At 41.5% G+C, this 18,212-nt stretch overlaps 1 long non-coding RNA gene across 2 annotated transcripts in view; it reads left to right on the top strand.

Annotated features, from left to right (window-relative positions):
- Nucleotides 1–16,148: 16,148 nt before the first annotated feature.
- The window catches only part of LOC126377947 (uncharacterized), a 124,701-nt gene continuing 122,637 nt past the window's right edge, over nt 16,149–18,212 (top strand). For both annotated transcript variants that reach the window (XR_007568018.1, XR_007568019.1), the window contains exon 1: nt 16,149–16,203. This is a non-coding gene — a long non-coding RNA (uncharacterized LOC126377947). The remainder of the gene's footprint in view (nt 16,204–18,212) is intronic.

Raw genomic sequence — 18,212 nt, 5'->3', positions numbered from 1 at the left:
CACCAGGGTTGATGGGGTTGGTAATCCACCTCACAACCTACACGATAGGAGAGAAGAAGATGAAAAGGAAGTTTACTGTGATATAGTTATATACATCTACTCTTCGCCAGCTATGTTAAGTACCAAGTAATAGAGGGCGAGTGAATTGCCATAAATCGGACACAATTTATTTGAATCACGTGATATCAATTATCTGTCATCCAAACATGAATTCAAATTCATAAAGTTGAATTCAGTGGTTTAATGGTTTAATTCAGTGGCCTGAGCCGGGATTGGAACCCGTGACTACGATACAAGTTGTCCGGTGTTACCTAACCTGAAAATTTGACGAGTCCGGTCTTTTAAAGAAGTGACTGCATGACCTTCCAACCCGAAGGGATAATTAGCCCAATACAGGTTAGGGTCACATACCTCCGAAACCCAAATTATTGAGCCGCCATAGGGCCCTGATTCATGTAACGACTATGTACATACATCCGCCTATTGTGCTTATGTTTTATTCGTATGTTTATGTCCTTTATATATGTTCTTGTGCAATAAAGTATTATTGATTGATTGATTGATTGATACATCAGTAAGTAGTAACCGGGACTAACGGTATAACGTGCCTTCCGAGGCACGGATCGCCTTACTTTCGGTCAATCAGGTGATCAGCCTGTTACGTCAATCTAATCAAACTAGGGATCACAAAGTGATTTTTGTGATATGTCCCCACCGGGATTCGAACCCAGGACCTCTGGATTGTGAGCCCAACGCTCAACCACTGGACCACGGAGGCCATTGAGAAAGCTCGGTGAGGTGTGGGTACTTTGTTCATCTTGCGATGGATGTATTTACCTCTTACTACTCAAATTGAGATATTAGCTTATGTTTGAATACGGACTAGGAACAACACTATTGTAGAGCATAACAGCTATATGTTTGCGCCAATTTATTACTAATCCGAAAACGAATTATGCACCTACTTATTGGGACAGGAGTATACAAAATTATACCCACGTTTGGTCACGATCTCCCTGTAATTATAGCCTATAGGCGTCTAAATTTAAGGTACGATTTCGCAGTAACACTAAATATTTATGTGCAAATATAAATTTGTTTTATTAGAATGCATTTAATAGTATTAACGGGCCTACTTTGACCTTTTTGTAGTTGCTTATTTAAATTATTATCTTGGTTTTAGGCTAGATCTTATTATAATTAGTGAATGTTGCCGGGTTGCAGTGATTTGTACAACTTGTATCTAGATTCTTGTATTAATTGTTTAAAAACACATAAACAGCCTATACACGCCCCACTGCTAGGCACAGGCCTCCCCTCAATCAACCGACGGGGGCATGGAGCATACTCCACCACGCTCCACTGCGGGTTGGTGGAGATGTTCTTACGGGTAGTAGCCGGGACCAACGTCTTAACGTGTCCTCCGAAGATAGGTTCTTAAAATTATACTATAAGACACATCGTAACGAATACCGAGGAGGTGATTCAGCTCATTATTCTGAGTTAATATCAAGTGGAATTTTCGCAAAAGTATAGAATTGAAAGTAATTAAACAAAAACACAAAAATATGAATTTTTCGACGGAAAATTCCACTGGATATCAACTCAGAATCATGGTCTGAATCATCCCTCTCAGTATTCGTTACCTCACACCCTATCCAGGTGTCCCAAAATACAGGTCCTTCCTGGTTTGGGTTCCTGCGGGCTTAACACTGTAAGCGTGCGACTCTTTCTCGCCTCGACATACGTCACCCGTCACTCTCCCACAGTACTGCACAGAAAGAGACAGATGATCTCTGTCGCGGCGAGAAAGAGTCGCGTGCTTGCGGCGCTAAGCCCGCTGTCTCCCTCATCAAATTTTATTTATTTATTTTCAATCCGTACATACATAATGTAAGGTAATGTAATCTGTTCTAAGGAAAAATAAACTTTATTGTATTATATTTATATATAACAGCCTCCGTGGTCTAGTGGTTAGAGCGTTAGGCTCACGATCTGGAGGTCCGGGTTCGATTCCCGATGGGGACATTGTCGAAATCACTTTGTGAGACTGTCCTTTGTTTGGTAAGGACTTTCAGGCTTGAATCACCTGATTGTCCGAAAAAGTAAGATGATTCCGTGCTTCGAAGGGCACGTTAAGCCGTTGGTCTCGGCTATTAGCCGTAAAAACACCTCCACCAACCCGCATTGGAGCAGCATGGTGGAGTATGCTCCATACCCCCTCCGGTTGATTGAGAGGAGGCCTGTGACCAGCAGTGGGACGTATATAGGCAGTTTATGTATGTATGTTATGTATTTATTTTTATAGTTACTTACTTTTTATACTTACTAATACCACGCGGTAAATGTTGCTCTGACTACCCCAATTTGGAATGAAGTCGAGCTTAAGTAACGTTGTTGTTAAACTGTGTTTTATTTTCCGTAGCAATTTAAAACAATCAAGTTATTCAAATAATACATCATTATAACACATTTAAATCTCATTTACTGTTTAAATATAATTATTAGGCGTAATTGCAAAAAATACGCGCCGGATGGCACTTACAGGTTGTCTGGAGATAGCCTCCGGCGATAAGGCCGCGTGCGTTTAAAAATAAATGTTTGATATAATTGTTTGGTTGTAGGAATGAGTCGGTTGGCCTGTCACTGACATGTAAATGGCATAGTTACAAGAAATATGACATTTTGAAGTAAATTTCTCAAGTTCGAAAAAAAATAGCTTGTTTTATAGACGTTAAGCCGTTGGTCCCGGCTATTAGCAGTAAAAACACCTCCACCAACCCGCAGTGGAGCTTTGCTTTGCTTAGCTTTGGAGATTGAGCGGAGGCCTGTGCCGAGCAGTGGGACGTATATAGGCTGTAATAATTGCGGGCCCATCACGCGGGCCCAGTGCGGATTGATGGTTATTAACGACTGCTAATGCAGCCGGGACCAACGGCTTAACGTGCCTTCCGAAGCACGGAGGAGCTCGAGATGAAAACTTTTTTTTTATGTGGTCACCCATCCTATGACCGGCCTTTGCGAAAGTTGCTTTACTTCAACAATCGCAGACCGAGCGCGTTAACCGCTGCGCCACCGAGCTCCTCGTTTATATATGTATGTTATGTAAATATGTTCTTATAATGAGAGACTTTTCAAACTATGTTACTTAAAATAATACAGATGGCGCTGTAAAGATTTTCCTTCGTTTAACCTTTTAATTTCATGGATAACAGACATATGCAATTTTTATCTTTCTTTTTGGGTATAAGTGATAACCCCTTTTTATTACACCCAGGCCCTTTTTATTAAATCTTATTACACACTATTATTCTTTTATTTTTTAGTAAGTATTAAGTGATTTAATTTAATACACCTTATAATTACTATATTAAATTAATTAATTACACACTTAAAAAATAAAATAAAATTGAATTAATAATTACTTTACAAAACAATCTGTATTAAACAATTATAAATTAACAATTCAAGACCTTACGTGTCTAATCGTCAAACACCATTATTCTGATCAAAATAAAAAGAAACAATACAAGGTAGCAACATAATTCTATATACAATGTGATCCAAATATCAAGCAACAATTATTTGTATATACTTATGCTATGATTTGTATATGGATAATATTTTCCAATTGTTTTAAGTTTACGCGGTTATTATCATAATTAAAACACATAATAACGGGTTCTTACCGCGTTTAAAGCAGGGATATGACTCCCGATATTTCGACACTGTTGCTCATCAGTCATCATGGCACTTGCAACAATGTCGAAATATCGGGAGTCTCATATTCCTACTTTAAACGCGGCAAGAACCCTTTATTATGTGTTTTAATTATACCTTCCAATGTTGGACTATTTGTTCGGCCAAGTAGTTAACACCATCTGAGGCGTTAAAAAATGCTGGCCAGAGGCGCTATGCAAGTATTTTTCAGATGTGGAACTACACACCCCACTAGCGATTATGGGCGTGATTATTAGGTATGTGGGTCGTTCTTCTTTTTTATCGACAATAAAAAGACATTTTCTCGATTTATCGGATTTAACATCTTTAAAATTATAACGGCAATAAATATTTTAAAACATCATATAAAGATGTGTCTGTAGAGGACTATTTAGTGGTTCTCTTTATCTCTTTATTAACATACTTTTCTTTGCAGGCGCATTCCAAAAAATATTGTGACAGAGTGGCCCTTTTCATCGGAGACAGCATTTCAATTTACCACTCTGTCACATAATTTTGTGAAAAACGATCAAGCTACGTTAATAACTAATTGAGGAAGCGATTAGTATTTTGCTTGTATTTTGAGTATAATAAGATAACTATATTTTTGGACAATCAAAACATGAAATAAAATTCTAAAACATAACTTATCAGAAGCAGAACGAAGGACAGATCATTGTCGATAAAAAAGAAGAACAACCCATGTATGTTCATTCGTTTTAATCGTACAACACGACCGGACATGTGCATCAAACTCATTACAGTTTAGCCTGAAAGACAAGGACAGACGTATGTCAATCAGGAATATTTTAACTACATTTAGTTAACGATCCGTTTTGCATTACAATTGCGCCGCGTATGCGCCGGGATATATGATATATAGGCAGTAAGACAGGTGTTTAAAAACCTGGGTCTTTGGCCAAGTTGCAAACGATTATGACAATCGACAGTGACAGCGATAAAAATGTTAGGACTGACATGTCACCTTATATCGCCTTAAGGATAAACCTAGTCAACTGTATTCTTTTTATAAAAGATCAAAATTAGTTCCGGCCAGGTAGTTATTGCCATTTATGCGGAAAATCAACAATAAGTCACGCCAAAAAGAAACTAAATAGGCTATTTGACAACCTAGTCAAATGAGATACTTTTTCGAAACGTCAAAACTAAAGTTTTTTTCGGAGTTTGTATGGGAATACTGCTATCAATAAATAAAAGTGTTCAAACGTTGTACTCATATTTGAAAATAAGTCGAAAAGTAAAATGAAATTGATTTTAGACTGGCTTTTTTTTTCTAGATAAGCTTTTTTATAATTTTATCTTTGACCCAGTCAAATTTATACCCTATTCAAATGGAGTTTATTATGTTCTTGTTTCGTAAATTCGCACTTTTTAGAGCGCGATTTTTGCGTAGTCGAATTATAGTTTTTTTTTAACTTTTTTATTAGGTAAAAATACAACAGCAATAGAAAAAAAAATCAAAGAGCTGTGCCACTGGTCATTATTCTATGCTATCCGTCTCGACTCCTGCGCAGGTTGTCGCAATGTGCAAAGGGTTAGCGTTATTTCACTCATACCCAAACCGATTCAACAAGTGTAAAAGAGACGGCTAGATGTTTTGCAATGCACGAATAGTTATCAAATGTCAACGGGCATGCTAAAGGGAAGGTATGACGGAAATGTGATGAGGGAGGAACTAATTGGAGTAGTTTTTGCATTTTATTGGGAGATCTCTCCTTATGGTCAACCATTACGTTTTATCGTATCGAACGTGAATATTCTCGTGAGTATGAAGAGGTTAGTATGTATATAGTTTCTGATCTTTTGGCATTTATAAGGTTAACAAAAAACGCATTTTTGTTTTAGAGTGCAGCTTTACTTTATTAGTATGGATTCTTTTTTACTTCCTCTCTTCTTCTATCGTGTGGATTGTGAGGGCAATGGCCAACCTCATCAACCCGAATTATTATTTTGTTATTTTGTTTTCAAAACAAGCCAAAGCAAGAGCTATAGTTCATTTGGCAGGCTTATTGTTGTATTGTTGTGTTTACACATACACACACACACACACACACACACACGCAAACCCAATTTACATACAAAATGCATGTTTATTTGTTCTTATTTAAGCACAGTTTATTGTCAAATAAATTCAGTTTAAAAATGGTCTGCCTAAACTGATGTTATAAAAGATGTAATTGCTGAACACTGCTCCCTGAGATACAGGTCTCCTAGTTCAGGTAGCAGGGTTATACTTCTGTAGCATTTGTGTGTCCTAGCTGTAGCACCCAATCTTGTGTCGATCTTTTCTATGACAATAAACAATATTTTTTTTTTTTTTATAGCAATTTCTTCCAGGCGACCAGTGACCTGAGGGGAGGGGGGGATGTAATGTAATCAGCCCATCGTCCATCTTCTAAATATATAAAAGGAGAAACTGACTGACTGACATATCAACGCACAGCCTAAACGGCTAAACGTAGGCACTTGAAATTTGGAAGGGACGTAGCTTAGGTACCGTAGAGGTGCACTAAGAAAGGAATTCCCGAAATTCCCACGGGAACGGGAATTAGCGGGAAAATCCGTCCACGCGGACGAAGTCGCGGGCAAAAGCTAGTATTTCTATAAAGCCTTAATGCAATTTAAAATCGTATATAACAGTAAGTGCGTATTATACTTATCGAGGGTTTCGGCCAATAGACGCAGCGAATGGTATCTACGTGGATAGACGACGTACGGTTATTGGTCAAAGCCGCGAAATAGAAGAAAAAGGTTGAAAGGGTCAAGTAAGCGCGAAACGCGCGCAATACAAGTATGAGCAAATAAGTACTTCAGCTTTCCACAAATTACGACCCACGGAGCCCCGCGATACATACATACATAAACTCACGCCCGTAATCCCTACTGGGGTGGGCAGAGCCACAAGTAATCAAAGACAACTTGCAGCCACTGTTGATACGATGTCGTAAGCTGGATATGATGAACCTTATGGTGATAAGTGATCAGCCTATCGCCCATAACATTAGTCCATCATGTTGGAGGACACAATCCCTCTGTCGGTTTTTACGACATGCCCGGGAAGACAAGCAGCTGAACGTTTTCTATGTTTTTTATTTGCTCCCAGAACAGCATAGAAGCACGGAAGCCCGCGATAGTATATTAAAAGGTCGTCTTGTGCATAATACTCGTAACCTGCAGGCCAAAAAATCCAATATCGACTGGAGATCCGTCCTTATTATGGGAAAGCTCAAAATCTTAGTGTGATCGGCTATTAATAAAAAAGAAATACTTTTGTAAACACTTAAAATATACATTTCGGGTATGGAATTCGAGATGCAGTAGAGCTATTAGTTATCTGTTTGCAGGAGTGGTAAGAGAGTGGGGTTGGTTGTTAAGGTCTTTCCAACTTCTTTCAAATCAAATCAAATCAGTCTTTCTTCTATTCCGTGGTCAAAGCCCTCGATATATCGCGCCGGTGCGGTAGCCTCCATGGCATGAGGGCACTCCAGTATAGAAGCTTTTATTCTTTACTTGCACTTTGTCACCTATGTGTAGATTGTGTAGTTTCACACCATTACGGCAGTATATTGTCGGTCTCCACAATACAGTACTGAGCTGAAGGAAATTGAGCAATAAATCGTCATTTTAAACTGAAGTTTAGTGTACTGGCTTAGCTGGGTTTACCTTTGTCATTTGACCCAGTTGCGAATAGTTCCATACCAGCGTCGTGGTTCACGCCCCGACTTGGGCTGAGTGAGGCCCTTTTATCTCAGGACGTCCACCACCACCTTATGATCATTCTAATGAACATACTCCTATGCTTTTTGTAATTGTTTTGTGAAAAAAATTAAGTGATGTCTTGTCTTTGTGTGCGGCGTCCTTTTATAATAACACAGACTACAGAATTCCACATACTACGATCCTGACACACCTCTTTCGCTTCCTCCACTCTCATCAAAGACTTCATGCATGCTCGCCGGTTTAGAGTACTCTTGACCTGGCTTTTCTTTTAACATCCTGCACTTCCAATGGGAATCGGCTTCAGACGCCGAACTTCGATTTTTTACCCGGAACCGATTTAGTGTCAAAAGTACTGAAATCATTCGTTCAATCGGCTTGCCGAACTTCATGTGACGTCACGAATCGGGGATCGCCATCTTGGCTGCTTACGCGGTACGACAGGATCAAATCGATGTTCGATTTGCTCCAATCTGAATCGGCTTCGTCTTAGCCGGTAGCTCCCCTGGATCTGATCGTGGTATGTACGCCTAGGCCTTCCCATTCTAAATCTACTCCTTATCCCTGCATCATAAATGGTTTTCATAAATTGACCCTAGAGGGTCGTCGATAGCGATAAGCTCTGAATGAGGGAAATCGTCGACCAAGCCAGCGGGGTCGGTATCGGGATTCTGAAGTGTTTGTTGTCGCGAGTTGATTTGCCGAATCTATGGCTGGAGTAATCGGAACGTCAGGATCGTATATAATGTCTTTTGGGTGCCGATACTTTTCTGTACCGTCTCTAAGCGGGATGTATGCGGATTTGAGTGGTGCGGAGCGACCTGGTTAATTATATTCATTAACGGCTTAATGTGCCTTCCGAAGCACGGATCATCTTACTTTCCGACAATCAGATGCCGTAATGTCCTAACCAAACTAGGTATCAAAAAGTGTTTTTTTGTGATTTGTCCCCACCGGGATTCGAATCCGGGGCCTCCGGATCGTGAGTCCAACGCTCAACTACTGGACTACAGAGGCCGTTTAAAAAATTACACTTGATATTCACTCAGAATAATGAGCTGAATCATCCCCCTTAGTTTTCGTTACTATGTCACTTACACCCCGTACAAGTACGTACAGTCATGAGCAATATAATGTACCCACTTTAGGACTCTGTCGCACTAACATATTTGACATTTAGTGAGACTTACAGTTCTATTTGTCCAAAAAGTTAATGTGACATGGTACCAAAGTGTATACATATTAATGCTCGTGACCGTATAGGTAGCTATACAATTACGTATGGTTGTTAGTTAAATAGGGTTTGATCCAAACAACGCGATTTGATCCTTGAATACTAACTATTGCGAATTAGAATGTAACCGTTGATAAGCGCTATATTTGGTTATATCCCCGCTTAGCAAAGTTGGGAAACCACCCGATAGAAACAAAATAATTAAGATATTATTTGCATTTCATTTAATAGTGACTTTGATTTACTATCGCAGTGTTATGGAGAGCGGCGTGATTGTATTCCCTATAAAGCCAAACATGTTTTATCTATAACCATATTGAATTACGGAAGCCCGATTTTCGATATTAATGGAATGATTGAGAGATTCAATAGGTAGCTCAATTGCGGAATAGACGAAGAATTCAGAGGCATGTGAAAATTTTCCCGTTTTTCATTTTTCGGTCCGCTAACCTAACCTGATCATTTGACAGGTCCGGTTTTTTACACAAGCGACTGCCTGTCTGACCTTCTAACCCGCGAAGGAAAAACCAGCCCAACAGTTTCAGCTTATTTCTAGTGGAAATCGCATAATCATCATCTTACGAAGGATAAAGTCATCCCTAACTTAACAGGTTTTTAACCCAAAGCAGTGTTTAGAAATCGGCAATCGCGGAAGCTAAGTATTCGGTACGTCGTGTCGTTAATTTGGCCGGCAGCGGGATTGCGAAAGCCGGTTCGATCCCGACGCGGCACTATCTGATCGTTGCGGAGATATTGTTGCCATGGTGACCCGGGATGGTGTAAATGTTAGCACATTTACTTGTCGTACACTCGTATTGGTAGATGTTTAAACTTATTCGATAATTTTACATAAAACATAGCATCACGCCTGTTTCTTGAAGGGGTAGGCAGTATATATAGTACATAGACCCACTCTTCGCCAGCTGGATCTGAGGGTGCCCAGTTGGGCGCGAACCTGGCTCATAACCAGTGATGTGCCGTACCCAAAGTGGGAACATTCACGGTTTTTTTTGACGTGACTTATTGTAGATTTGCCGCAGATGGCATTAACTACTTGGCCGGACAAATAGGGAGCGCTGAAGGCTCTCACCCAGTACAACGTTTAAGACAACAGGCCTGAGGGTGCCCAGTTGGGCGCGAACCTCGGCTCAGGGCGTCGTCTGAGAGGAAAAATATTTGAAAGAATTAATCGACCCTAGAGGGTCGCTAGCGATAAGCGCTGATTGACGGAAGTCGTCGACCACGCCGGCGGGGTCGATATCGGGGAACAATTACGGTAAAAAAAGGCACATAACTCATTTAAAACCACCTTTATTACGTAATCTTTAGGCAGATAAGACCTGAGTACAAGAAAGGACAATTTTAAATAGAAAAGCAGCTAAAGTCCTCACTATTAAAGAGTTTTTACAACGGGAACCTTTCCACTTTGGAAATATTATATATGCACATAACTGCTCAGGGCGTCGTTTGAAAGTATAATTGAAATAATTAATCTACTCTAGTGGGTCGATGGCGATAAATGTTGACAGAGGGAAATCGTCGACCGCGCCGATGTGGTCGGTATCGGGGTCCTGAAGTGTTTTGTTGTCGCGAGCTGATTGACCGCGACTGTGGCCAGGGTAATGGGTCAGGATCGTATATCGTCGTTGCCAATTTAAAATCTATTAAGTGCAATCGGGTCAATTTTATAGAAATTAAAAAAACTTCCGCCTGAATTTTTTTTGTATAACTGTGTTAAAAATATTAAAAGATAATTGATATTTACGTACATAAGAGTTTGTAATGTAGGAGCAAAATACTACTCCATCCTGACAAAAAAGACATTTGGTGAGGACACATGGGAGCTTTTAAATTGGCAACGACGATATTACGTCTTCATGTATGTAATTGTTACATACGTATGTATGTATTATACATAATATTTTATGTTTATTTATTTTTTTAAAGAACGTCTAGGGCCCTGTGCCGAGGTTTTTCTTGCAGCTTCTTTTCCCCGGCTATACAGGTTGTGAGAAGCTGCAGTAGTTTTAGGCGGATGAGACGTTCGTTATGTAAAATTGACGATTCAAAGTGTACTGAATAAAGACATTTTTGAATTTGAATTTGAATTCTGAGTGGCGTGTCTTGAACGGACGTTCTGTCGTGCTGCGTAAGCCAGAGGCCAATTTGGAATGAAATTTTATAGAAAAATGGGTTTGTTAATTAGAATAAAGAATAGACTTAAGGAGAGAACTGCCCTGGCCCGCTTCAATAAAAGGTGTAAAGAAAAAGAATAAGAATAAGTCTCCTCGGTTTAATTCTATGGTTTATTAGTAGGTATTTTATTAGTTTATTAGTGCCCGGGCGGGTTAGTAATAGTTTTAAGATAATTAGTTTAGTGTTTTAGTTGTTTAGAATAATTTTAAAGATAGTTTATAGTTTTACACACACACCATGTTCACAGATATTTGCGGAAGATGGCTGCGTACTTTGACGCGCCGACTCGGTAACTTCTTCGTTCGCGCATGCGCGTTGGAACGGTGTACTCATTTCATAGTCCAATTATTTGTTAATATAGTTTTTAGGGCGCTTGTTATAGCGGCCAAGGTTTAGAAATTAGAAGTAAGAAACATAAAGGAAGAATAGCAAGCCATAACACTGAGTTTTCCGGTCTCAGTGTACGTTCTCTGGTTACCTAATCAGGTAGTGTAAGCAGATACTTGTATCGGCCTGTAATTAACGTCATTGGAAACACTAATAAACACAGGCTAATCGGCCGACATTCACGTAGGGTAAGATCGAAATTTCAGTGACAAAATCAAGTATTCAATACATAACATAACATAAACAGCCTATATACGTCCCACTGCTGGGCACAGGCCTCACCATTGTCCAAAAAATTAAGATGATTCCGTGCTTCGGAGGGCACCTTAAGCCGTTGGTCCCGGCTGCATTAGCAGTCGTTAATAACCACCAATCCGCAATGGGCCCGCGTGGTGGTTCAAGGCCCGATCTCCCTATCCATCCATAGGGAAGGCCCGTGCCCCAGCAGTGGGGACGTTAATGGACTGATGATGATGATGTGTGTTTATAGACGTAATCACAAGAAAATTATTTTCTATCTTCTCTAACTACGAAGACGCATAAAACCTTTCCTGCATCGCATACTTGAAAGCCCAAGTACCATGGCCATCGACCATTTTCATTAGGGTTAGAATCGATAAGATGCGTTCAAAGTGCCGGTTGAACATAAATCCGCACTAAAGTAGGTATTTAGCAGAGATTTATAAAGAGCACTCTAAATAAGGGTAAGCTGAGGCGAATCTAATCTGACGGCCGCCTTTAAAGGTCGTGCGGCGTGTGCGCAGGCAGCGAAACGCGAAGCTATAGTCGATGGATGGGAAGGAATGTGGTAGGAGTTCGGTTAAGGACTGTGTAGTAATGAACTTTTATTTTCTAAGACGGATGGTTTGAGGGTTTTAGAATACTTACTAATATTTTATTACTGAAAGACAATTAGAATGGGTGAATGTGTTTCTAGATTTAACGATTAAAATAAGAGTCAAATTCCCAGACCAGTCCAGTTATTTTTTGACGTGACTTATTGTAGATTTGCCGCAGATGACATTAACTATTTGGCCGGACAAATGGAGAGTGCTGAAGGCTCTCACCCGGTACAACGTTTAAGACAACAGGCCTGAGGGTGCCCAGTTGGGCGCGTACCTCGGCTCAGGGCGTCGTCTGAGAGGAAAAATATTTGAAAGAATTAATTGACCCTAGTGGGTCGATAGCGATAAGCGCTGATTGAGGGAAATCGTTGACCACGCCGGCGGGGTCGGTATCGGGGTCCTGAAGTGTTTGGTGTCGCGAGCTGATTGGCTGCCTCTATGGCTAAGTGTCAGGGGGCTGTTACTGAATGGTGGCCAAGGGATGGTATGCGATATCGAGGCAGACCACCAGCCCGGTGGTCGGATGACATTGTGAGGTATGTCGGAAAGCAATGGATGAGACTTGCACAGGTCCAGAAAAGATGTGACGTGAAAGAGAGGAGGCCTATACCCAGCATTGGGTGGATACGAGCTGAGTAGATAGATAGATAGATCTGGGGGCACTGCAGGGCCCCGCCAAGTCGAGCAAAAACAACGACACACCGTACCATCCTTTTCTTGAAGCCATTCATGGGTTTTCCTTATTTACTCGTTCCATCAACCAGTACTCAGCTCCACAACAAAAGCTATGTGATGGGAAGAGAGCTGAGCTGATGTAGCTGTAAGTGGGAGATAGTGGAGATAGCATTTAGTGATGTGGAGATAGTTGCTCCACCGGTAGTCAGTGGTTACGCTGTCCTGACTTAGCTATTGGCAAAGAATAAACAACAAATACTAAGTACATGAGGAGCTCGGTGGCGCAGCGGTAACGCGCTTGGTCTGCGATTGTTGAAGTTAAGCAACTTTCGCAAAAGCCGGTCTTAGGATGGGTGACCACAAAAAAAAAGTTTTCATCTCGAGCTCCTCCGTGCTTTGGAAGGCACGTTAAGCCGTTGGTCCCGGCTGCATTAGCAGTCGTTAATAACCACCAATCCGCGTTGGGCCCGCGTGGTGGTTTAAGGCCCGATCTCCCTATCCATCCATAGGGAAAGCCCGTGCCCCAGCTGTGGGGACGTTAATGGGCTACTGGTGACTAACTGTAATTCACCGCTCGGCACTAATTCGTATCTTAAGGTCATTGCTCCGCAGTGGGATCTTAACATTACATAAGCTCACGACCATATGCCAACGGGACAATCAGAGGTACATCCATCGTAAAATGAGCTATGTACCCACACATCAACGAGCTTTCTTGTAGACCAACATGGCGGTGAGCCGTATCGCCATCTATAATCCCGGGTGAGAGCCTTCAGCGCTCCCGATTTGTCCGGCCAAGTAGTTAATGCCATCTGCGGCAAATCTACAATAAGTCACGTCAAAAAAAAATATAATTGTAGAGTCAACTATGTTATTGAAAACTGCATTTTAGATAAATAAGCAACTCATTGGCGCAAGACCGGTATCGGGGTTTGAATGAATGAATGAAATATTTATTTTCAGATATTTATCCATATTGAACCGACGATCCCCGTTTGAGAAGCAAACCGATGTACCACAGGACCACATTGCCTTCAGTGTGAGTGGGATCTTGTAAGCTAGATTAGATTTTAATCTTTAGACATCACAGACATACATACATAAACTCAAGCCATTCCACCTTGGTAAGCAGAGACTGGAATTCCATTTGCTTCAATCCTGACACACTCTCTTGTTTCCTCCACATTCATCAATCGTTTCATTTAGCACGCCGGTTCAGAGTAGATCGTACTAAACCTTTTCTAAGGACATCTTCAATTTGGTCAATGTGTCCTTCTTGGTTATAAGGCAGTATAGACAACTTAAAATTTGAGACTAGACCTGCCTTCACACAAAATGTGTCCTCTTATGTGATAAAATAACTATTAAAATAATCTAAATGCTAAGTTAGTATACAAAACAGGCCGTACGAAGGCAATTACAACGGGTGTTTAATGGCACGTAGACGTCATTATATTTAGCGCTAATGTTTCTTATACTAGTACCAGTCAAACGCGCCGCTATGTTATCTGTACCCGATATTGCTTAGCGGAAGGCGCTCTGTACACTGTGCGACTTTATAGTCGCAACGACACTAGTAACTTAAGTCTGCTGTTAAGTATGAACTACTTAAGGAAAAGACGCACGACGTCCTTATGGACGGAAAATCGTCGTGCGACTATACGGACGGGAAATAGTCGTGCGACTTTAAGGACAGGACAGGGCAGGTCAATTCAGTGTGGAAGATACGTGGAGGCTGGAGTGGAACATGTTCAACAGCACAAATTTGGACCTTATTCGGGATCCCACGCGGAGGGTCCCTGGCTTTGACTCCAAACGAAAAATCTGGACCCGACTGAACCGGTGTAGGACCTTTTTTTTATTGACGTGATTTATTGTAGATTTGCCGCAGATGGCATTAACTAGTTGGCCGGACAAATGGGGAGCGCTGAAGGCTCTCACCCGGTACAACGTTTAAGACAACAGGCCTGAGGGTGTCCAGTTGGGCGCGAACCTCGGCTCAGGGCGTCGTCTGAAAGGAAAACTATTTGGAAGAATAAATCGACCCTAGTGGGTCGATAGCGATAAGCGCTGATTGAGGGAAAGGTGTAGGACCAACCATGGAAAGTCGAACCATCACCTACATAAATGGGGCTTAAAAGAGTCGCCATACTGTGAATGTGGTCACCCGGATCAAACCATACCTCACATAGTGAACGAGTGCCCTCTGCACCGGTTCCCAGGTGGCATAGCTGAGGTGCATTGTGTGACGGATGCGACAGAGACTTGGCTAGGGGATCTTAAGCTGGATATATGATCCACGCAGGATATTTTATTTTTGTCTGCCATACTCAATAATAATAAGGACGGGATAAAATCGTGCGTCTTTTCATTAAGAAGTTAAAAATATATTTTAAAAATATAAATCATGCTTACTTTTTAAATAATATTTAAATGGTATGAAAATAATCCTATCTATTATTGTTTATTTTGTCGAAGGGCAGCGGACAGGCAGTATCCAATAAGTAACTGATTTATCCATTATCACCGAGCTATATTTGTGCAGACAGCTCGGTGAAGCCTCTGCCTAAATATGTTACGCTTATGTGTTGTAATACTCATGCCTACCGAATACATCCCACTTAGGGACGGTACTGAAAAGTATCGGCGTCTGAAGGATGTAATATACGATTCCGACGACCCGATTACTCTAGCCATAGAGGCAGCCAATCAGCTCGCGACACCAAACACTTCACCGATACCGACCCTGCCGGCGTGGTCGACGACTTCCCTCAATCAGCGCTTATCGCTATCGACCGACCGACGACTAGGGTCGATAATTTTATTCAAATATTTTTTTCCTCTCAGACCACGCCCTGAGCCGAGGTTCGCGCCCAACTGGGAACTCTCAGGCCTGTTGTCTTAAAACGTTGTACCGGGTGAGAGCCTCCAGCGCTCCCCATTTGCCCGGCCAAATAGTTAATGCCACCTGCGGCAAATCTATAATAACACTCGTGAAATCGCGCTTGCGACTAAAAAAGTCGCGCAGTGCATGGTAGCCCTATGCGCGGGAGCGCTGAGGTCGCGGCACCGCATTCCCCGCCCGGGAACAAACTTGCTGGAGACTGCTGCACGCTAATTTAATCACTGAGCCTTTATCGGGATTGAAGGATGGACGATGCAACTTGTACTAGCTATAAAGTGACGTCAGAAGTTAAAAGTATAATTTAGAGTGCATAAAAATTGTGCTTTAAGATTGTCATTTTTAGAAAGTCTTAGATCAATCTAGAACATAAGTTTGCTCTCTTGTATAATGGTATAAGTGTTTATCAGATTAATTTGTTTGTAGGTAAGACTCGCAGTGGAGCAGCGTGGTGGAGTATGCTCCATATTCCCTCCGCTTGAGGGGAGGCCTGTGTCGAAGCAATGGTACGTATATAGGCTATTTAAATTTTAAAGTTATTTATTTTAGTTTTTTAACTTATTTCGGTTGCGGAGGCGGAGATGAGAGCCATCGGTACGGCAATGCATGACGGAAGAGGCGAGTCACAGGGACTGTAACCTGGAACCTGACAGAGAGCAGCAGTAACTGACAGTACTATTTAGAGACGGCTTTAAAATAGACTACTTTGGGCGTCATTCTACTCGCGACAGATAGAGTACTGCGGGGCAGAAGGCAAGAGGGAAACCACTGCTCTATTTTTTTCTAAAAAGTATCTTGGAGAATGCTACACTGACAAGAGAGTGGCTCTTAAATTAGTGATGATGAACTTATTTCGATATTTTTTTTTGTTTGTGAGTTTCCCTAAGCACGCGTGAGTGTTATGAATGTAGATGTGGTCCCGGCTTGCTTTTAAAACGGGGGGTGCCGGTTCGATTCCCGGTATCCTACTTGCACCAATGAGTTATTACATACATAAACAGCCTATATATGTCCCACTGCTGGGCACAGGCCTCCCCTCCATCAACCGGAGGGGGTATGGAGCATACTCCACCACGCTGCTTCACTGCAGGTTGGTGGAGGTGTTTTTACGGTTAATAGCCGGGACCAGCGGCTTAACGTGCCCTCCGAAGCACGGAATCATCTTACTTTTTCGGACAATCAGGTGATTCAAGCCTGAAAAGTCCTTACAAAGGACAGTTTCACAAAGTGATTTCGACAATGTCCTCATCGGGAATCGAACCCGGACCTCCAGATCGTGAGCCTAACGCTCTAACCACTAGACCACGGAGGCTGTTAATGAGTTATTAATTTAATTTAAGTGCAATTTTTACTAACATTTTTCGCCCGACAACTATAGACGGCAATACAGCCTACATTGGTCAAACAGAAGCTTTCAACTTGAGATGGAAGTACTTCTGACTACCCCAATTGGGATATGGTCGTGAGCTTATGTTTTATATACTTATGTTGTTCAAACAAAGACAAGCAAACAGCAACTCCACAGTTTCCTGTCCGTTTCCAGAACTTATTTATATCATATTCATTACTATAACTCTGTATCGACGCGCGGTAAACTATGGAACGTGATCTTCCGTCTCGCTCGCACGTTGCATTCCGATGCGCGTGATAGATGCGATTGTGCTCCGTTCCCCAACAAATTCACTGTCTTTAAGGCTCTTTATCTTTTTGGAAGGTTGGAAGGAAGAGGCGAAAGAAATGGCAATCATTTTGCCGAATATCGGTATAACAACATAACATAAGCTAACGGCCTCCGTGGTCCAGTCGTTGAGCGTTGGACTCACGATCCGAAGGTCTCAGGTTCTTATCCCGGTGGGGACATATCAATAAAATCATTTTTTGAGCCCTGGTTTAACTAAACCAATGCTCTAACCAGGATATTGTAGACTGATCACCCTATTGTCCGAAAGTAAGATTCTGCTTCGGAAGGCACGTTAATCCGTTGGTGAATAACCCTGACATCAGGGTTGATGAGGTTGGTAATCCACATCACCACCCACATGATAGAAGAAAAAGATAACTTAAGCTCACGACGTGTGGTAGTCGAAGGTACATCCATCGCAAAATGAACTAAGTACCCACGCCTCACCGAGCTTTCTGTTACATCAGTAAGTAGAAACCGGGACCAACGGCTTAACGTGTCTTTAGAAGCACGGATCATCTTACTGTCAGACAATCAGTGGGATGCCGTCAGCTGGGCTAACCTTGAAATGTTAGCTGTCACTTTTTGAACATACCTGGTTTTATTGTACCATGAAAAAATAAACTATAAAAATAACACTATGACCGTAGCATATGATAATATGACAGTTTATATCAAGATACGAAACCTAACCGGCCAGTGGACATTGAATCTCTTTCAACTCGCAACCGATCTATTTCCACAACACTATGATGATAATGATGATAATGATAATGATAATGATAATTTATTTGATAACATTCGTTACAGGTCATATTAGTTCGCAACCTATCA

Source organism: Pectinophora gossypiella, chromosome 24, assembly GCF_024362695.1.
Source record: "Pectinophora gossypiella chromosome 24, ilPecGoss1.1, whole genome shotgun sequence".
NCBI lineage: Eukaryota > Metazoa > Arthropoda > Insecta > Lepidoptera > Gelechiidae > Pectinophora > Pectinophora gossypiella.
The sequence above is the reverse complement of the archived record's forward strand: the minus strand, read 5'-3'. Positions and strand labels throughout refer to the sequence as shown.